The following is a 17,619-nucleotide window of genomic DNA, read 5'->3' on the forward strand; positions in this document are numbered from 1 at the left end:
ATTTTTTTTTTTTTAATGCATATAATACACCGCATTGTGGTCCACAAGAGGGAGACAATGTTTCAAAAAAGAATTCATGCGGTCACAAATGCAGTATGTATGGCAGAACTACTCATTGGATACTTCAATTGAAATGCCACCAAGTACTGACAGCAGGGGCCTAATTTTGTAGATGGCACAGTATATTTGCAACACTGTTACAAAGGCCTAATACAGGCCTACATCTTAGCACACCTGTTGCATCAACCAGTCAAGACAAATTGATTGATTGCATACTGAATGCAATGCAATGTTTGACATACATAGGTGAAAGCAAGGCCAGGCAAGGCACAGAAAATGTTGCAACTGGTCAAGAGAAATCGAACAAAATGCTACATTTGGCATGAGAAATGTGCTTCTTTGACCCTGAAATCAATTCACATAAAGGGTTAAAAGACAACTTGCAGTGATTTCAATTCAATCTGTTTTTAGAAACCGGATCAGAGAAGGAGTGCACTGTTCCCGGAGATACTGCAATAACAGGTCAATGCGTGGAGTGGACAGAGCAAGCTCTTCTTCCATCTCCCTGTTCCAAAAATCCATTTAATATATGGTCCCCAAATAGGGGACGTATCAGATATTAAACTGATAAGAACAGATTTTTTTTTTCTTGGCTGCATCAGAATTAGACGCGACATGGTTAAAATTACTCACCAAGTCGAACGTCATTCATCATGTTGCAGCCATATTTGAATTTATTAAGCTAATTAAAAAAAAGAACATTCAAATACATGTACATAGAGATAAACAACAAAATTAACACATTCCTCCCTTCTTTGCATGCTCAATAATAATAGCCATCTCTTCTTTGGATATACGTCCCTTTTCAGTCTTGATTTTATCAATTAACTATCTGGGTAGCTTATACGTATCCGCAAACCCATTGAAATTTACCGACATATTTGTAAGGACCTTACTTTTGAAATACTCATAATCTCCACTTGCTGCTTCCATTCCCTCTACGTCAGGTTCTTCCTTTGCAGGAATTACCTTTTCAGGTGGCCGAGGCATCTCAACCTTTCTTGGAGTTCCTTTAACTTTAGGGTTCAGTTCTTCCCCTTTACTCTCACTCACAGGGGTTTGCTGTTTCTTTTCTTCTTTTCTCCTTTTAGGACAGTCCTGGAACACATGCCCAGGCATTCTACATAAGTTGCATAATTTTTCTTTCATACATTCTGAAAAAACATGACCTTGTTCGCCACACTTAGAGCATATTGTTTTCTCACAATTACTTCTTTCATGACCATATTCTTTACAATTCCTGCAAAAAGTTCTCATTTCGGGAAAAAATAAGTCTCCGGTCACATTCCCAAGCTTAAATCTTGCTGGTGGTAATAAAAGTTCACCAGGTTTTTCCGGATCTTTCTTCATCTGACACATAAATTTCCTTTTCCCAGTCCAAAAGCCAAATTCATTAAGAATTTTCCCTTCACTTTTAACATTCTTGCAATACATACTTAAGAATGTCATAATGTCTTCCTCTTCCACTAAACCAGAGTACATTTTAACTATAATCAATTTGTCACATCTTTTGAAGTGAGGTATAACACTCACTCCAGTCAACAGAGGATCTCTTTTACCCTTTTCATAATATACCGCAAAATCAAAGTAGGCTTTATCATCTATCAGAGTAACATCATAGTATCCTTTCTTGGGGTACTTCATCACCGTAAGTACCTTTTCTTTAGGAATTTTGAAGAGACCAAGAAGAAGCTCCATAATGAGAAATCTTAATCCTTTCTCCATGCGCACCGACTCGTCCATAACAACGGATAGCATTCCGCACTCGAGCATATTCTGGAATTGCTTCCATTGTGAAAAGCTCCAAACACAATCAGGAAACCTTCAGCAAGTTAGTGCCAGGTGGGTGATCGCCTCTCATTGTCTCGGGACTAAGCCGTCTCCCTATAGCTGCAAGGGGGTGAAGCCCTCTGTGATAAAGGCAATCCCCCAAAGCCGAGAGAACGGGTACCCGAGACACCTTAGGCCAGACCAAGCACAGCAACCGCTAGATCAGGTTTCAACATATTTATTAAGTCATAAACCAAGAACATGACATAACATTATTTACAATGAGCATTAAAACCATTCCAGAAAAAAAAACAAATCACTCAGTACAAAATAGTGTTCCACATATAAAAATTCCATCTCTGATTTGCCTCCTGTCTACCCGCATCTTTGACATCTTTTAAATAATAAATATACATTTCACTAAAAATTATTCTGATGCAATCATTTATGGAAATAAAATTACGTTTAAACAATAAAATGTATTTATTATGCACCAACATATCTTGTTTTGATGCAAGGTGGGGCAATTAAAAAGTCCATATAAAACATACTCATGATTAAAATCCCTCAACCCACAAACCCATTTTAAAAGCACCCCTAACTTTTTCCACAGTTCTTGAGCATAGCAGCAGTCCCAGAACAGGTGTAGCACAGTCTCACAGCTCGCACATGAGTCCCTTGGACATTTTGCTCGTGCCACCAGGCCCCTTCAGTGCTGGAAGTCTCTAGTGGGGAGGCACTGGTGGACGGTCATCCAGGCAAGATCTTTATGAACATTTGCAAGAAATTTCCCATACACGTTTCTCCAGACGTGCTTGGATCTGTTCCAAGAGAAGTTGATTACCTCCGACACTCCTTCTCTCCTTAGATGAGCCATAAATCTCCTGCGATCCTTTAAAAGGTCTGAGTCCAATTCCTTTCAATTATATTTCCTGCATACTTTCTCTAAAATACTAAGGTGCTTAGGTGGGCATAATAAAACAGGCGAGGATAGAGACGGCCGAAGCCATCTCCTAAAAACATAACCACAAGTATACTTTAAAAACTGACTAAAAACACTATTTGAATTAAAAAGCTTAAAACAGAAACAGAAAAAATTTATGTATAAAAACATGGTCAAATCTGGGACATCTTTACCACCATTTTGATATCTCTTATACATTTCTGTGCGCTTTAATTTCTCCATCTTTGAGCCCCAAATAAACATAAAAATACAACAGGTCAGTTTTTTAAGCATTAAATCAGAGGGAGGGTACACCATTGCAACATATAAAATCATTGGCAATAAAATGGACTTGATAATTAAAACTTTCCCTTCGATTGACAAACTCCGCAAGTTCCAGAAAGATAATTTCTTCACCATTTTCCCTTGTACCTCTTCCCAACTTTCACTCCCATCATTTTCTTTATTAAAAGTGATACCTATAATTTTTACATTATCCTGCTTCATTTTGACCGCTGGCAGGTCAACATCCCAAGTACCAGTTATCAAACACTCAGTTTTATTAAAATTCAACTTAAAACCCGAGGCCTGACTAAAAAAACTGGTACACCTCACCACCCTCCGGAGAGAAGCAGGGACCGTGCAGATGGCGGTGACATCATCCATGTACCCAAAGACTTTAATTTGAACCCCTCCTCCACCAGGAACAGGGACCCCTCGAATTACTTTATCTTTCTGGCATAATAAAGGCTCCATTGCACAAATAAACAAGATTGGGGAGAGCGGGCACCCTTGCTTCACTCCGGATTCCAGCGGTATCTCACCTGTTAAAAAACCATTCACAGAGATTTGACAAAATGACTTCTTGTATAAAACCATAATACGAGACACAATAAAATCTGGGATCGCCATCTTCTTTAAAACACTAAAAAGATATTTATGCGATACCCTGTCGAACGCCTTCTCAAAGTCCAGCGCCAACAGGGATACATTTTGACCACGGTCTTTAGAATACCATATTGTGTCTCTAATAACATTTAAAACTTCAGTAATACTTCTTCCTGGCACACTACACACTTGTTCAGGTTGTATCAACTTGTCAATTACTGTTTTAAGTCGGCATGCAATAATTTTAGCAAACACTTTATAGTCCACATTAAGTAGGGTTATAGGCCTCCAATTTGCGAGGTCCTCACGGGTCCCTTTTTTCTTAAAAATCATGGACACTATTCCCCTCCTCCATCCCTTCGGCAACTGTTCACACACAAGCACTTCTTTAAAAACTTCTAAAAGATCATCTTTTAAAATATCCAAGAAAGTCAGATAAAATTCTACAGGAAGACCATCCGCACCTGGGGCTTTGCCTCTTGAAAAACTCTTAAAAACACTAAAAAGTTCTTCTAGGCTAAAATCCCGAGCTAAAAAATCCTGATCTGACTGACAAAGCTTGACATCTAAAATATTAAGAGTATCACGTAAAAAAGAAAGATCTATGCTTTTCTCACTAAAAAGAAGTTGGTAAAAATCAGTTGCCACTTTTTTCATCCCTTCTATAGTGGACTCTCCATCAAGGCAGGTAATTATCTCCTTTCTCTCCATTGCTTTTAAAAAAAAGAAGCGGGTACATTTTTCATCTTCTTCTAATTGCTGCACTCTTGAATTAAAAATTATTTCTCTCCCCTTTTGCTCTAAGACTGTGTGTATCTGCGCCTTTAGGCTAGCAATATCAGCATCTACTTCAAGTCCTATTTCTTTAAATTTATAAAGTGTTTGCAGTTCAGTATTTAAATTAGAATTAAAACATTTTTTCTGCCTTGCCTTCTTCCTACCTGCCACAATGAAGAAAAGCCCAATTTTATTTTTAATATTTTCCCACCAAGACAACATCTTTATATAAGGAGGTCTATGCTGTCTCCACTTTTGGAAGGCTACACAAAAATCTACCTTATCTGAGGATCCTCCAGCAGATGCGTCCCCAAATTCCACAGCCCCTTATTTATTCTCTGCTCTCCTTGGTACTCAATCTGTAATTTTAAAAGTTTATGATCGGAAAATAAATTAGACATAATATCAAACGTTACCGGCTTAAAATCCATAGATAAAAACATAAAATCGATCCTGGAGGCCACTCCCTGACCGGACCATGTAAATCCTGGGTCCGTCGGCGAAAGCGACATCCAGGCATTGCACAATTTAAAATCAGCCTGGATGTTTTTGAGCATATAACAAGATTTATCAAGTTTACGGAGCGGGTCTCCTTCATCTCGGCGCTCGTTCACACAGAGGCAATTAAAGTCGCCACCTACCAGGAGAGGAGAAGACCCAACACAAAACACAGGTAATAACTCAAATAATTGGATATGCTCCTGCTTATCAGTAGACACATACACATTAATTATACGGAAGTTGAAGCCATTTATGTGTGCATGTACTAATATTGCCCTGCCTGGCTCAATCTCCGTAACGGAAGAAATGACAATATTGTTACCATGACAGAGCAAACCTACTCCAGCAGCTTTGTTTATATTTGAGCCAGACCATACTGATGAGCCCAACTTCCAGTCCTTTTTTAGTTCTTCATATCGTGTCGCATGCTGTAGGCCACATTCCTGCAATAGACATATATCAAAATCTACTGTCTCTAGATATTGAAAAAGAGCAGCCCTGCGGACAGGACTCTTTAAAGACCTCACATTTAGTGAGACACATCTTATAAATGGCATCTAAATCACGGTGGGAAAGTAGCATCCGTAATCATATCGTCCTCTTCTGGATATTGACCCATAACCTCCTCCAGGATTCCGGGTGATGGGGAGTCAAAAGAAATAATGTTACTAGGGTCTGAGGACGAGACTGGGTACACCGTCTTTCCCAACCACAACTCTCCTTCTTCCAGGGTGACATCAGGCGACTCTGGATTGACCTCCGTGATAATCTCTGCCCGAATCTTCTTCCTGCTAGGCTCAGGCAGGTCACTAGTGCAATCCTCTTCAGCCACTGCGACGTGACCTCTCTCCTCCACGATGCCACCTAGAAAAAAACACACAGCGTTCTGCTGGCTCGACTCCCGAGGAATGTCTGGGGCCTTCGCAGCAGGGCCAGGGCCCCCCAGTGCCAACATACTGGGGGCACCCTGCTCCAACCCAACAGACTCATGAACATGACCAGGTGTTTTGGCCTCTGCTGCAAGAGCGGCAGGACCTCTCAGCCTCGACTCCCGAACCTCCGACTCCACAGCCCGCCCCTCAGAAGGGGCTAGAGGACAAATAGGCAAAACATGAGAGGAGGTACTGGGGTCTTGGGCTCTCCCAGCCCCCACAGAGGACCCAGCAGCCTCGGCATAAGTCTTTGCTCTATTGGGGCAGTTCCAGAACACATGTCCATTATCACCACAGAGATTGCACATTCTGTCCAAAGGACAGTCCTTCATTTGGTGCCCATAACCACTACAATTATTGCAGCGGTCTACCTTTCTGTCTTTGCAGGATGCCTGTGTATGTCCCATCTTTCCACAGTTCCTGCATGACATTGGCATTCCAGGATAGAACAGATACCCCCTGCTCTTACCGATAACAAAAGTTGATGGGGGTGTAACATTCCACCGAAACCACTGGGGTCTCTCTTCAGGCGAACCAAGAACCTCCATTTCCCACACCAGAAACCAACTCCGTTCATCACTTCCCCTTGGTATCGTAGCTCATCACAGTACCTCTTTAAGTAGGTGGCGATGTCATCTACGTCCACATAGGGATTGGGGAAGTGAACCACCACAGGGATTTCATCATAGGCAAATAGGAGACAAAAGGTTAAGTCATCAAGTTCATCCATGTGAGAGTTCTCATTTACCTTTTGCACCAGTTGTTGACAGCATCCCTGGGTCTTAAAGGTGATGGTGTAGGTTCCTTTAAATTCATTGTCCTGGAAACAGAAGATGTCACTCCTCTCGAACTCCAAGACTCCAAGCAAGATCTTATGGCAAATGAAAGACAGGTTCTTCTCCTTCCGAGCACTTTCACGAACTTCAATCCTCACGGTATTCTTCATCCGGGATTCCCCCGATGCATAAGATAGCAAAGACGGCATCCTCCACAAGGAAATCCACACCGACTGTAAGAAAAAGAAAAGGCACAAGCCTTTAGGGGATCCCTTCTCGTTGCCCACGGACTAATCCTCTCTTCCAATAGAGGCAGGGGGTGAAGTCTCTCCGAAGAGGAACGATCCCCCCCAGGCCAAGAGAGAGGGTACCGAGGGCACCTAACTCGACCAGATCGCACAGGTAAACCTGATAGATCTTAGCCAAAAGGCCGAGAAGCGATCCTGGACACGCTGTGCCACATGGGCCGCACCAAGGCCTACAACCGACACCCATTGTGGAGACAGAGCAAAAGATTGCCGCAGGGAAGACATTTTCAGAAACTCTGGAGGCCTTCTCAATGACAGTTCTGCTGTGTGCGTGTGTGTGTGTGTGTGTGTGTCTGTGTGTCTGTGTTCGTTCAAGCTGTGCATGACGCGTTTTGAATCTGCATAACTCCGCCTACTTTGACCACACCCTCCATCCCCATTGTGACAGCACATGAATGTTCCATGCTAAGATTCTGTCTACTGCAGGCAGCGCACCTGGTTGGTCAAAAGCATTAGAATACTCACACAGGTGTAGATGGACAAGACAAGCGTATTCAAGATCAGCACTTGCACCATTTTTACTTATTATTTATTTTTTTTAAATGCATATAATACACCGCATTGAAAAGTCGGTGGTCCACAAGAGGGAGACAATGTTTCAAAAAAGAATTCATGCGGTCACAAATGCAGTATGTATGGCAGAACTACTCATTGGATACTTCAATTTAAATAGCAAGTGCTGACAGCAGGGGCCTAGTTTTGTAGACGACACAGTATATTTGCAACACTGTAAGAAAGGCCTAATAGATGCCTATATCTTAACACACCTGTTGCAGCAACCAGTAAAGACAAATTGATTGACTGATTGACTGATTGCATATTGAATGCAATACAATGCTTGATATACATAGGTGAAAGCAAGGCAAGGCACACAAAATGTTGCAAATGGTCAAGTGAAATCGAGCAAAATGCTACATTTGGCATCTGAAATGTGCTTCTTTGACCCTGAAAAGAATTCACATAAAGGGTTAAAAGACAACTTTGTGCTGATTTCAATTCAATCTGTTTTTGGAAACCGGATCAGAGGAGTGCACTGTTCCCAGAGAGATACTGCAATAACGGGTCAATGCGTGGAGTGGACAGAGCAAGCTCTTCTTCCATCTCCCTGTTCCAAAAATCCATTTAATATATGGTCCCTAAATAGGGGACGTATCAGATATTAAACTGATAAGAACAGATTTTTATTTATTTTTTTTTTTTTTATTTGGCTATCCCTTACAAGGGGATAAAACCGTTTATTAAAAAACTTTTAACAAATTACAAGCAAAAAACAACAAATATCAAACCATATAAACTAAAGAAACTTTTACAAAGATTTCCTTAAATAATTAAGTTCCATTGGTCGACAAGCCATTTTTTGGGAATATGTACATTCTTCTTTTTGTTGATTAAATAATAAGTGTACATTTCACATAAACATAAGTCTAAAACATCATTCAGTGATAAAACATCCTGTTTAAAAATAGCAATATTTCGCGCTTTCCAGAGAGATGACTTGGCGCAGTTCACTGTCCTCCAAGCCATTGTGCACTGATCCATTGTGGGGCATTCCATGAGTCCGTACAACACCGTTTTATATGTTAAGTCCATGAGGTCTGCCACTCTTCTCAGTAGGGGGGAACAGTCTTCGCCAAAGATCCTTTGCAAAGTTACATGTCCATAAAAGATGTTCTACCGTTTCCTCTTCCTGGCATCCGGCTCTTGGGCAGATGGCTGACATCACAAATCCTCTCCTGTATTGGAATGCCCGGCAAGGAAGACAGCAGTGCGTGCAGCTCCAAGCCAGATCTCTCTGTTCATTAGAAAGGTAAGAATCATTAATCTCTTTCCAGATAGATTTAGAATCATCATCATCATATCTGTCAACATTACATATTTCCTCACTTTTACGTATTTCTTTAATTAATTTCTTACTATTTTTTAATTCTTCTATTTTCTTAGTCCCTAAATTAAAATCAGATACTATTTTCCTTAAAATCTCGTAATGCTTCGGCAAGTTAAAAGCATGGGGAACAGATATGTTAACTTTATACCATCCAAACTTTCTCATAAAAAAACCTGCATTAAAACGCATAAAAAAGGACCAATGGTGATTCTTAAAAAGGGCATTAAAACAGTAAACGAATAGATGAATTAAAAGAAACCTATTTAGATCTGGAAAATCTTTACCACCTTTTGCTTTTGATTTCATCACAATTTCTCTTTTCAGCTTTTCCATTTTTGAATTCCAAAAAAAAGTAAAACAGGTCTTGGTTATCTTTTTTAAGACATTAACAGGTGGGGGGAAAACCATGTTTAAGGGTACTGTCACACAGTGCAATTTTGAGCGCTACGACGGCACGATTCGTGACGTCGCAGCGTCGTATGATTATCGCTCCAGCGTCGTAGACTGCGGTCACACGTTGCAATCACGGCGCTGGAGCGATGCCGAAGTCCCCGGGTAACCAGGGTAAACATCGGGTTACTAAGCGCAGGGCCGCGCTTAGTAACCCGATGTTTACCGTGGTTACCAGCGTAAAAGTAAAAAAAAAAAAACCGTACATGCTCACCATCTGATGTCCGTCAGGTCCCTTGCCGTCTGCTTCCTGCTCTGACTGAGATCCGGCCGTACAGTGAGAGCAGAGCGCAGCGGTGACGTCACCGCTGTGATCTGCTCTCACTTTCTGGCCGGCAGACAGTTAGAGCGGGAAGCGGACGGCAAGGGACCTGACGGACATCAGATGGTGAGCATGTACGTTTTTTTTTTTTTTACTTTTACGCTGGTAACCACGGTAAACATCGGGTTACTAAGCGCGGCCCTGCGCTTAGTAACCCGATGTTTACCCTGGATACCAGCGAACGCATCGCTGGATCGCTGTCACACACAACGATCCAGCGATGACAGCGGGAGATCCAGCGACGAAAGAAAGTTTCAAACGATCTGCTACGACGTACGATTCTCAGCAGGGTCCCTGATCGCAGTAGAGTGTCAGACACTGCGTAACGATATCGCTAGAACGTCACGAATCGTGCCGTCGTAGCGATCAAAATTGCACTGTGTGACAGTACCCTAAGATACAGTAACAGAGGTAAAATCACCATCTTTAAGATCAAAACTTTACCCTCCATTGTGAGTTTCCTCATATTTCACATACATATTTTTGTATTTATTCTTTGTGTGACTATTTCCCAACTATTGAAACCATCATTATTTTCAGTGAATGATATACCTAAAATGGTAATGGATTCAGACACATTAATGGGCACATCACGTAAAATCATCTCCCCAATATTTAAAATATTACACTTATTAAAATTAATTTTAAAACCAGAAGCTAAACAAAAGGATTGTATTTGATGGAGTGTGGTCACAAGTGATGGCGCATCCGTACATAAGACTGCCTCGTCATCCATGTATCCCACAACCTTAGCCTCCAAACCACCGCCTCCTGGCAGAGGGACACCACATATTTGTTTATTTCGACGTATTGCACATAACATTGGTTCCAGTGCACAGATAAAAAGCAGGGGGGACAGAGGACATCCCTGTTTCACCCCTGACCGTAAAAATACGTCGTGTCTTAAAACCGTTAACTAAAATCTTACTTGTACAATCCTTATAAAAAGCTTTAAGAGATAGTAAAAACCCTTCTGGTATGCTTATTTTCTCTAATACTTTAAAGAGATAAAAATGTGATACACGGTCAAAAGCTTTTTCAAAATCAATAGATAAAATCGCTGTTTTCCCCTTTCTATCTTTCACATCCTCAATACAGTCCTTTATTAAATTCAGATTGTCCCATATAGGCTACGTTCACATTTGCGTTGTGCGCCGCAGCGTCGGCGCCGCAGCGCACAACGCAAACAAAAACGCGGCAAAACGCACGCTAAAACGCTGCGTTTTGCGCCGCATGCGTCGTTTTTGCCCGCAAGTTGGACGCAAAAAAAATGCAACTTGAAGCGTTTCTTGCGTCCAACGCTTGCGGCCATGCGGCGCAAAACGCAGCACAACGCATGTCCATGCGCCCCCATGTTAAGTATAGGGGCGCATGACGCATGCGGCGCCGCTGCGGCGCCCGACGCTGCGGCGCTGACCGCAAATGTGAACGTAGCCATACTGCGCCCCGGCACCCCACACACTTGATTAGAATGGATAACTTTGCTGATGACTTCTTTTAGACGATTTGAACATATTTTATCCATTATTTTATGGTCACAATTTAAAAGTGTGATTGGTCTCCAGTTTTCTAATTTTGATTTATCACCTTTTTTATATAGAAGGGAGACTTCACTTTGTTTCCAAGAATTCAATAAAACCTTGTTATTAAAAACCTCGGTAAACAAATAAAACAAATCATCTTTTAAAACATCATAAAAACATACATAAAATTCTATTTTGAAATAGAATTGTGAAACCCATAAAGGCAACAGGTTTCTGCTAATAACCAAGAAAAATTATCTTTCACAATTGGTGCAGAATCCAACCAGAGGAGCAGCACTTTTAGACCTAATACTATCTAATAGACCTGACAGAATAACAAATCTGCAGGTGGTCGGGCATCTAAGAAATAGCGACCACAATATTGTACAGTTTCACCTGTCTTTCACTAGGGGGACTTGTCAGGGAGTCACAAAAACACTGAACTTTAGGAAGGCAAAGTTTGACCTGCTTAGAGATGCCCTTAATCTGGTAGCCTGAGACAATATCCTCAGAAATAAGAATACAGATAATAAATGGGAAATGTTTAAGAACATCCTAAATAGGCACTGTAAGTGGTTTATACCTTGTGGGAATAAAAGGACTAGAAATAGGAAAAACCCAATGTGGCTAAACAGAGAAGTAAGACAGGCAATTAACAGTAAAAAGAAAGCATTTGCACTACTAAAGCAGGATGGCACCATTGAAGCTCTAAAAAACTATAGGGAGAAAAATACTTTATCTAAAAAACTAACTAAAGCTGCCAAAAAGGAAACAGAGAAGCACATTGCTAAGGAGAGTAAAACTAATCCCAAACTGTTCTTCAACTATATAAATAGTAAAAGAATAAAAACTGAAAATGTAGGCCCCTTAAAAAATAGTGAGGAAAGAATGGTTGTAGATGACGAGGAATAAGCTAACATATTAAACACCTTCTTCTCCACGGTATTCACGGTGGAAAATGAAATGCTAGGTGAAATCCCAAGAAACAATGAAAACCCTATATTAAGAGTCACCAATCTAACCCAAGAAGAGGTGCGAAACCGGCTAAATAAGATTAAAATAGATAAATCTCCGGGTCCGGATGGCATACACCCACGAGTACTAAGAGAACTAAGTAATGTAATAGATAAACCATTATTTCTTATTTTTAGGGACTCTATAGCGACGGGGTCTGTTCCGCAGGACTGGCGCATAGCAAATGTGGTGCCAATATTCAAAAAGGGCTCTAAAAGTGAACCTGGAAATTATAGGCCAGTAAGTCTAACCTCTACTGTTGGTAAAATATTTGAAGGGTTTCTGAAGGATGTTATTCTGGATTATCTCAATGAGAATAACTGTTTAACTCAATATCAGCATGGGTTTATGAGAAATCGCTCATGTCAAACCAATCTAATCAGTTTTTATGAAGAGGTAAGCTATAGGCTAGACCACGGTGAGTCATTGGATGTGGTATATCTCGATTTTTCCAAAGCGTTTGATACCGTGTCGCACAAGAGGTTGGTACACAAAATGAGAATGCTTGGTCTGGGGGAAAATGTGTGTAAATGGGTTAGTAACTGGCTTAGTGATAGAAAGCAGATAGTGGTTATAAATGGTATAGTCTCTAACTGGGTCGCTGTGACCAGTGGGGTACCGCAGGGGTCGGTATTGGGACCTGTTCTCTTCAACATATTCATTAATGATCTGGTAGAAGGTTTACACAGTAAAATATTGATATTTGCAGATGATAGAAAACTATGTAAAGCAGTTAATACAAGAGAAGATAGTATTCTGCTACAGATGGATCTGGATAAGTTGGAAACTTGGGCTGAAAGGTGGCAGATGAGGTTTAACAATGATAAATGTAAGGTTATACACATGGGAAGAAGGAATCAATATCACCATTACACACTGAACGGGAAACCACTGGGTAAATTTGACAGGGAGAAGGACTTGGGGATCCTAGTGAATGATAAACTTACCTGGAGCAGCCAGTGCCAGGCAGCAGCTGCCAAGGCAAACAGGATCATGGGGTGCATTAAAAGAGATCTGGATACACATGATGAGAGCATTATACTGCCTCTGTACAAATCCCTAGTTAGACCGCACATGGAGTACTGTGTCCAGTTTTGGGCATCGGTGCTCAAGAAGGATATAATGGAACTAGAGAGAGTACAAAGGAGGGCAACAAAATTAATAAAGGGAATGGGAGAACTATAATACCCAGATAGATTAGAGAAATTAGGATTATTTAGTCTAGAAAAAAGACGACTGAGGGGCGATCTAATAACCATGTATAAGTATATAAGGGGACAATACAAATATCTCGCTGAGGATCTGTTTATACCAAGGAAGGTGACTGGCACAAGGGGGCATTCTTTGCGTCTGGAGGAGAGAAGGTTTTTCCACCAAAATAGAAGAGGATTCTTTACTGTTAGGGCAGGGAGAATCTGGAGTTGCTTGCCTGAGGAGGTGGTGATGGCAAACTCAGTTGAGGGGTTCAAGAGAGGCCTGGATGTCTTCCTGGAGCAGAACAATATTGTATAATACAATTATTAGGTTCTGTAGAAGGACGTAGATCTGGGGATTTATTATGATGGAATATAGGCTGAACTGGATGGACAAATGTCTTTTTTCGGCCTTACTAACTATGTAACTATATGTAACTATGTAACTATTGGGATACCATCAGGACCAAGAACCTTTCCATTTTTAAAACTTTTAATAGTTTTTAAAATTTCTTGTTCTGTTAAAACTTGGGATAAAAACTCTTGGGATGCGGGATCTAAACCAACTGTTATTTGTTGTAGTGAATCTTCCATTAATTTATTATCTATATTTTTCTCATTAAAAAGATTAGAGAAAAAACTCTCAACTTTACCCAGCATATTTTTTATATTATTCTCCCCATCTATATGGTCAATTATCACTTTTTCTTTTTTCTTTTTTTCTGACAAATATCTAGAACACCTTTCGTTTTCTTCTATATGCTGTACTCTGGAACGAAAAATTATCTCTTTTCCTTTTTGTTCTAGCCATTTTGAAATCTCTTTTTATAGGTTTAAAATATCGAGTTGTACATCTATCCCATTGTCTCTGAGTTTAAATAACGTTTGTAGGCGAGTATTTAAAATCCTATAATCCTCATATTTTTCTTTGGCTTTACATATACTCTTTTTAATAAAAAAAATCTTTTATTTTTACTTTCATTTCATCCCACCATACACTCATAGTCACATTTGGATTCTTCCTTTTACTACATTTCCTATAAAACTCAATTAAATCTGATAAAATCTGCGGATCAGTTAAAAGGGATACGTTCATTTTCCAGCTTTTCTTACCACATTTTTTGTTGTCATTTACTTTTATGGTAAAAGATAAAAGCTTATGGTCTGAAAATATATTAGTTAAAACTTCACATTTGGCAGGTATTATTTTATCTGAACCAAAAATAAAATCAATCCTAGAGCTACAATTAGCATTACTCCAAGTGAAACCGGCGTCCTCTGGGCTGCCTCTATTACACTCTTTATATATATCTATCAATTTAGCGTCTTTGACTATATCATGTAGTATACCTGAGGTTTTATCATAGTTTCTGCTTACAGAGCTGGCCCGCCGGTTTTCACCTTTTAAAACACAATTAAAATCCCCTGCTAAAATAAAAGGTTCAGAGTTATTAATAAATAATGGTAAAAGATCAAGCATTTCATCTCTTTTATTTTTCTCTGGGGACCCATAAAAATTTAAAAACTGCCATCTAATACTGTCAATGAAGGCTTTCACTAATAAAATACGACCTGGTATAATTTCCTGAATAAAATCAATTAGAACGTTCCCTTTAAAAAGTATGGCGACACCCGCTGATCCTGCAGCATTAGATCCGGACCAGACAGATGGCCCACACTTCCATTCATCTTTATATTTTCAATATGATATTTCATGTGAGATTTGACATTCTTGCAGAAAAAAAACAGCTGCAGTAAAACATGTGAGAAAATTAAAAAGAGCAGTTCTCCTCATGTTAGATTTTATGCCTCTCACATTGAGGGAAATAACTTTAAGTTCAGCCATCAGTAAAAAATGAAGGAGTTTTACTTAGGCTACTAAGAGCAACAGATTTACCTGTCCGATGAACCTGATCAGACCACTGGGCTTGCACCTCCCTCCTCTTCCGATGGCACCGTTAAGAGAGAGTCCGTGGAGGAGGAAAGATTACCATTTTTATATAAACCCGACGCTATATTGGCATAGCTCGGAAGAGGGCTGCCTGGCAGGAACCGCTGGGTCTCCATTGGCTGTCCATTTAATTCCTCATCAGGTGGGTCCCCGGGGGGGTCCGCCGCCCCTGTTTGACCTGTAGAAGGTTGTTCTATAGGAGGAGGTTGCGCACAAGGAAGAGCCTCCAACTCTTCAGAGGCAGCAAGATCCCGGTCCCCACCTGTCACAGCAGAGACCGAAACCCCTGAGGGTCCAGTGTCCACCTCCTTTTCAGAAGAGGTGTCCATCTGATCTCCTTCTGCTGCCTCCTCTGAACCACCCTTTTTCTTTTTCTTAGAACCCACCTTTATCCAATCAGCGCCCTCAGCCCTAGGAGACCCAGACTGGGCATGGGCCCCCGCGCCGACCCCTTGCCGGTCCCTTTTGGTCTTACCAGGAATGCCCTTCTGCTCCATCTTATCCCTCCTTTTAGACTCCCTCTGGTCCTGCAACCAGGTTTTGGGATTTGGTATGTCACCTGTCATTGACTCTGGAGACATCTCACTATTTGGTACGCCCTTATTGTCTCCAGAGGCTCCAGGTTGTTGTTCCTCCTCCTGAGGGGTGGTCTGATCTTTTGTTCCTTGTTCGGACGTCTTGGACTTTCCCTTTTGCTCATCTTCCCGGAATCTGTGAGGACAAGAAAAATAAAAATGACCTGGAGTCTGGCAAAAACTACATTTCTTTTCCTTAGGGCATTCTCTTGTCTCATGCCCTTCACTGGCACAATTTTTACATGATACATTACAGTTTTCTTTTGAATGACCATATTGCCCACAATTCCTACAAAATGCCGGCATCCCAGAAAAGAAAAAATCCCCATTTGTTTGTCCAATTTTGAAACGGGCAGGGGGGAGCCGTATACCACCTGGTGTATTTGGATCTTTTATACACTTCACAAGAAATTTCCACTTAGATGTCCATATGTTAAATTCGTTAAGTATTTTCCCAATACATTTCACACTTTTAAAATAAATTGCTAGAAATGACATGATTTCTGGAGCCGAAACAAAGGGCGAAAATACTTTAACTATAACCAGTGTTACCTCATCCAGGACGTGCTCAGCGATTTGTATCCCTTTCAAAACAGGGCGATTTTCAACTTTTTTAATCTTTTCTACAACATCTCTGAAAATACCTTCTCCGGTGAATGTAATGTCATAGTCACCTCTTCTGGGATAGTCCTGGATGGACAAAATTTCATTCCTCTGCATGCCAAGAAGGTTCCTGAGCACGTCCTGGACTTCATACCCTAATTTCCTCATAAACGAGCTGCCCTCTGTGAAGTGAACCCAGATAGAGTTTTTTAGCCTCGCATAAAGAGGCACTAGGTTAGGTTCAACCTCAATGGAAAACGCAACAAGGTTGCAAATTGCAGTCGCTTGCAATCTGCGCTCCCAGTGTTCTGCTCGGAAAACACCTGGAAGCTGGGGGATCGCAACTTGTTACCCTGGGACTAAGCCCTCTCCCTAATAGCAACAAGCAGGTTAAATCCACCTAAGTGGACGATCCTGCCAGGCCAAGGAGAGGGGTACCCGAGTGCCCTTCAACCACAATCTCCTGCAAAAAAAGCACTTGATCGTAGCCAAAAGGCCGAGAAGCGATCCTAGAAACGCTGTGCCACGTGGGCCGCACCAAGGCCTACAACCAACACCCATTGTGGAGACAGAGCAAAAGATTGCCGCAGGGAAGACATTTTCAGAAACTCTGGAGGCCTTCTCAATGACAGTTCTGCTGTTAATGACAGTTCTGCTGTGTATGTGTGTCTGTGTGTGTGAGAGACAGAGAGTGTGTGTCTGTCTGTGTGTGTGTTCGTTCAAGCTGTGCACGACGCATTTTGAATCTGCATAACTCCGCCTACTTTGACCACACCCTCCAGCCCCATTGTGACAGCACATGAATGTTCCGGGCTAAGATTCTATCTACTGCAGGCAGCGCACCTGGTTGGTCAAAAGCATTAGAATACTCACACAGGTGTAGATGGAGAAGACAAGCATATTCAAGATCAGCACAGGCACCATTTTTACTTATTATTTTTTTTTTCAAATGCATATAATACACCGCATTGAAAAGTCGGTGGTCCACAAGAGGGAGACAATGTTTCAAAAAAGAATTCATGCGGTCACAAATGCAGTATGTATGGCAGAACTACTCATTGGATACTTCAATTTAAATAGCAAGTGCTGACAGCAGGGGCCTAGTTTTGTAGATGGCACAGTATATTTGCAACACTGTAAGAAAGGCC

General features: G+C 41.0%; 1 non-coding gene and 1 pseudogene across 1 annotated transcript; both read right to left on the bottom strand.

The window, feature by feature from the left end:
* Window positions 1-485: 485 nt before the first annotated feature.
* LOC143771334 (U2 spliceosomal RNA) lies at window positions 486-675 on the bottom strand. The gene has a single exon (XR_013215084.1). It is a non-coding gene; the product is annotated as a U2 spliceosomal RNA (small nuclear RNA).
* A 7,303-nt stretch (window positions 676-7,978) lies between these two features.
* LOC143770722 (U2 spliceosomal RNA) lies at window positions 7,979-8,182 on the bottom strand (annotated as a pseudogene).
* Window positions 8,183-17,619: the final 9,437 nt, after the last annotated feature.

The sequence above is a fragment of the Ranitomeya variabilis genome, chromosome 4 (assembly GCF_051348905.1).
Source record: "Ranitomeya variabilis isolate aRanVar5 chromosome 4, aRanVar5.hap1, whole genome shotgun sequence".
Lineage (NCBI taxonomy): Eukaryota > Metazoa > Chordata > Amphibia > Anura > Dendrobatidae > Ranitomeya > Ranitomeya variabilis.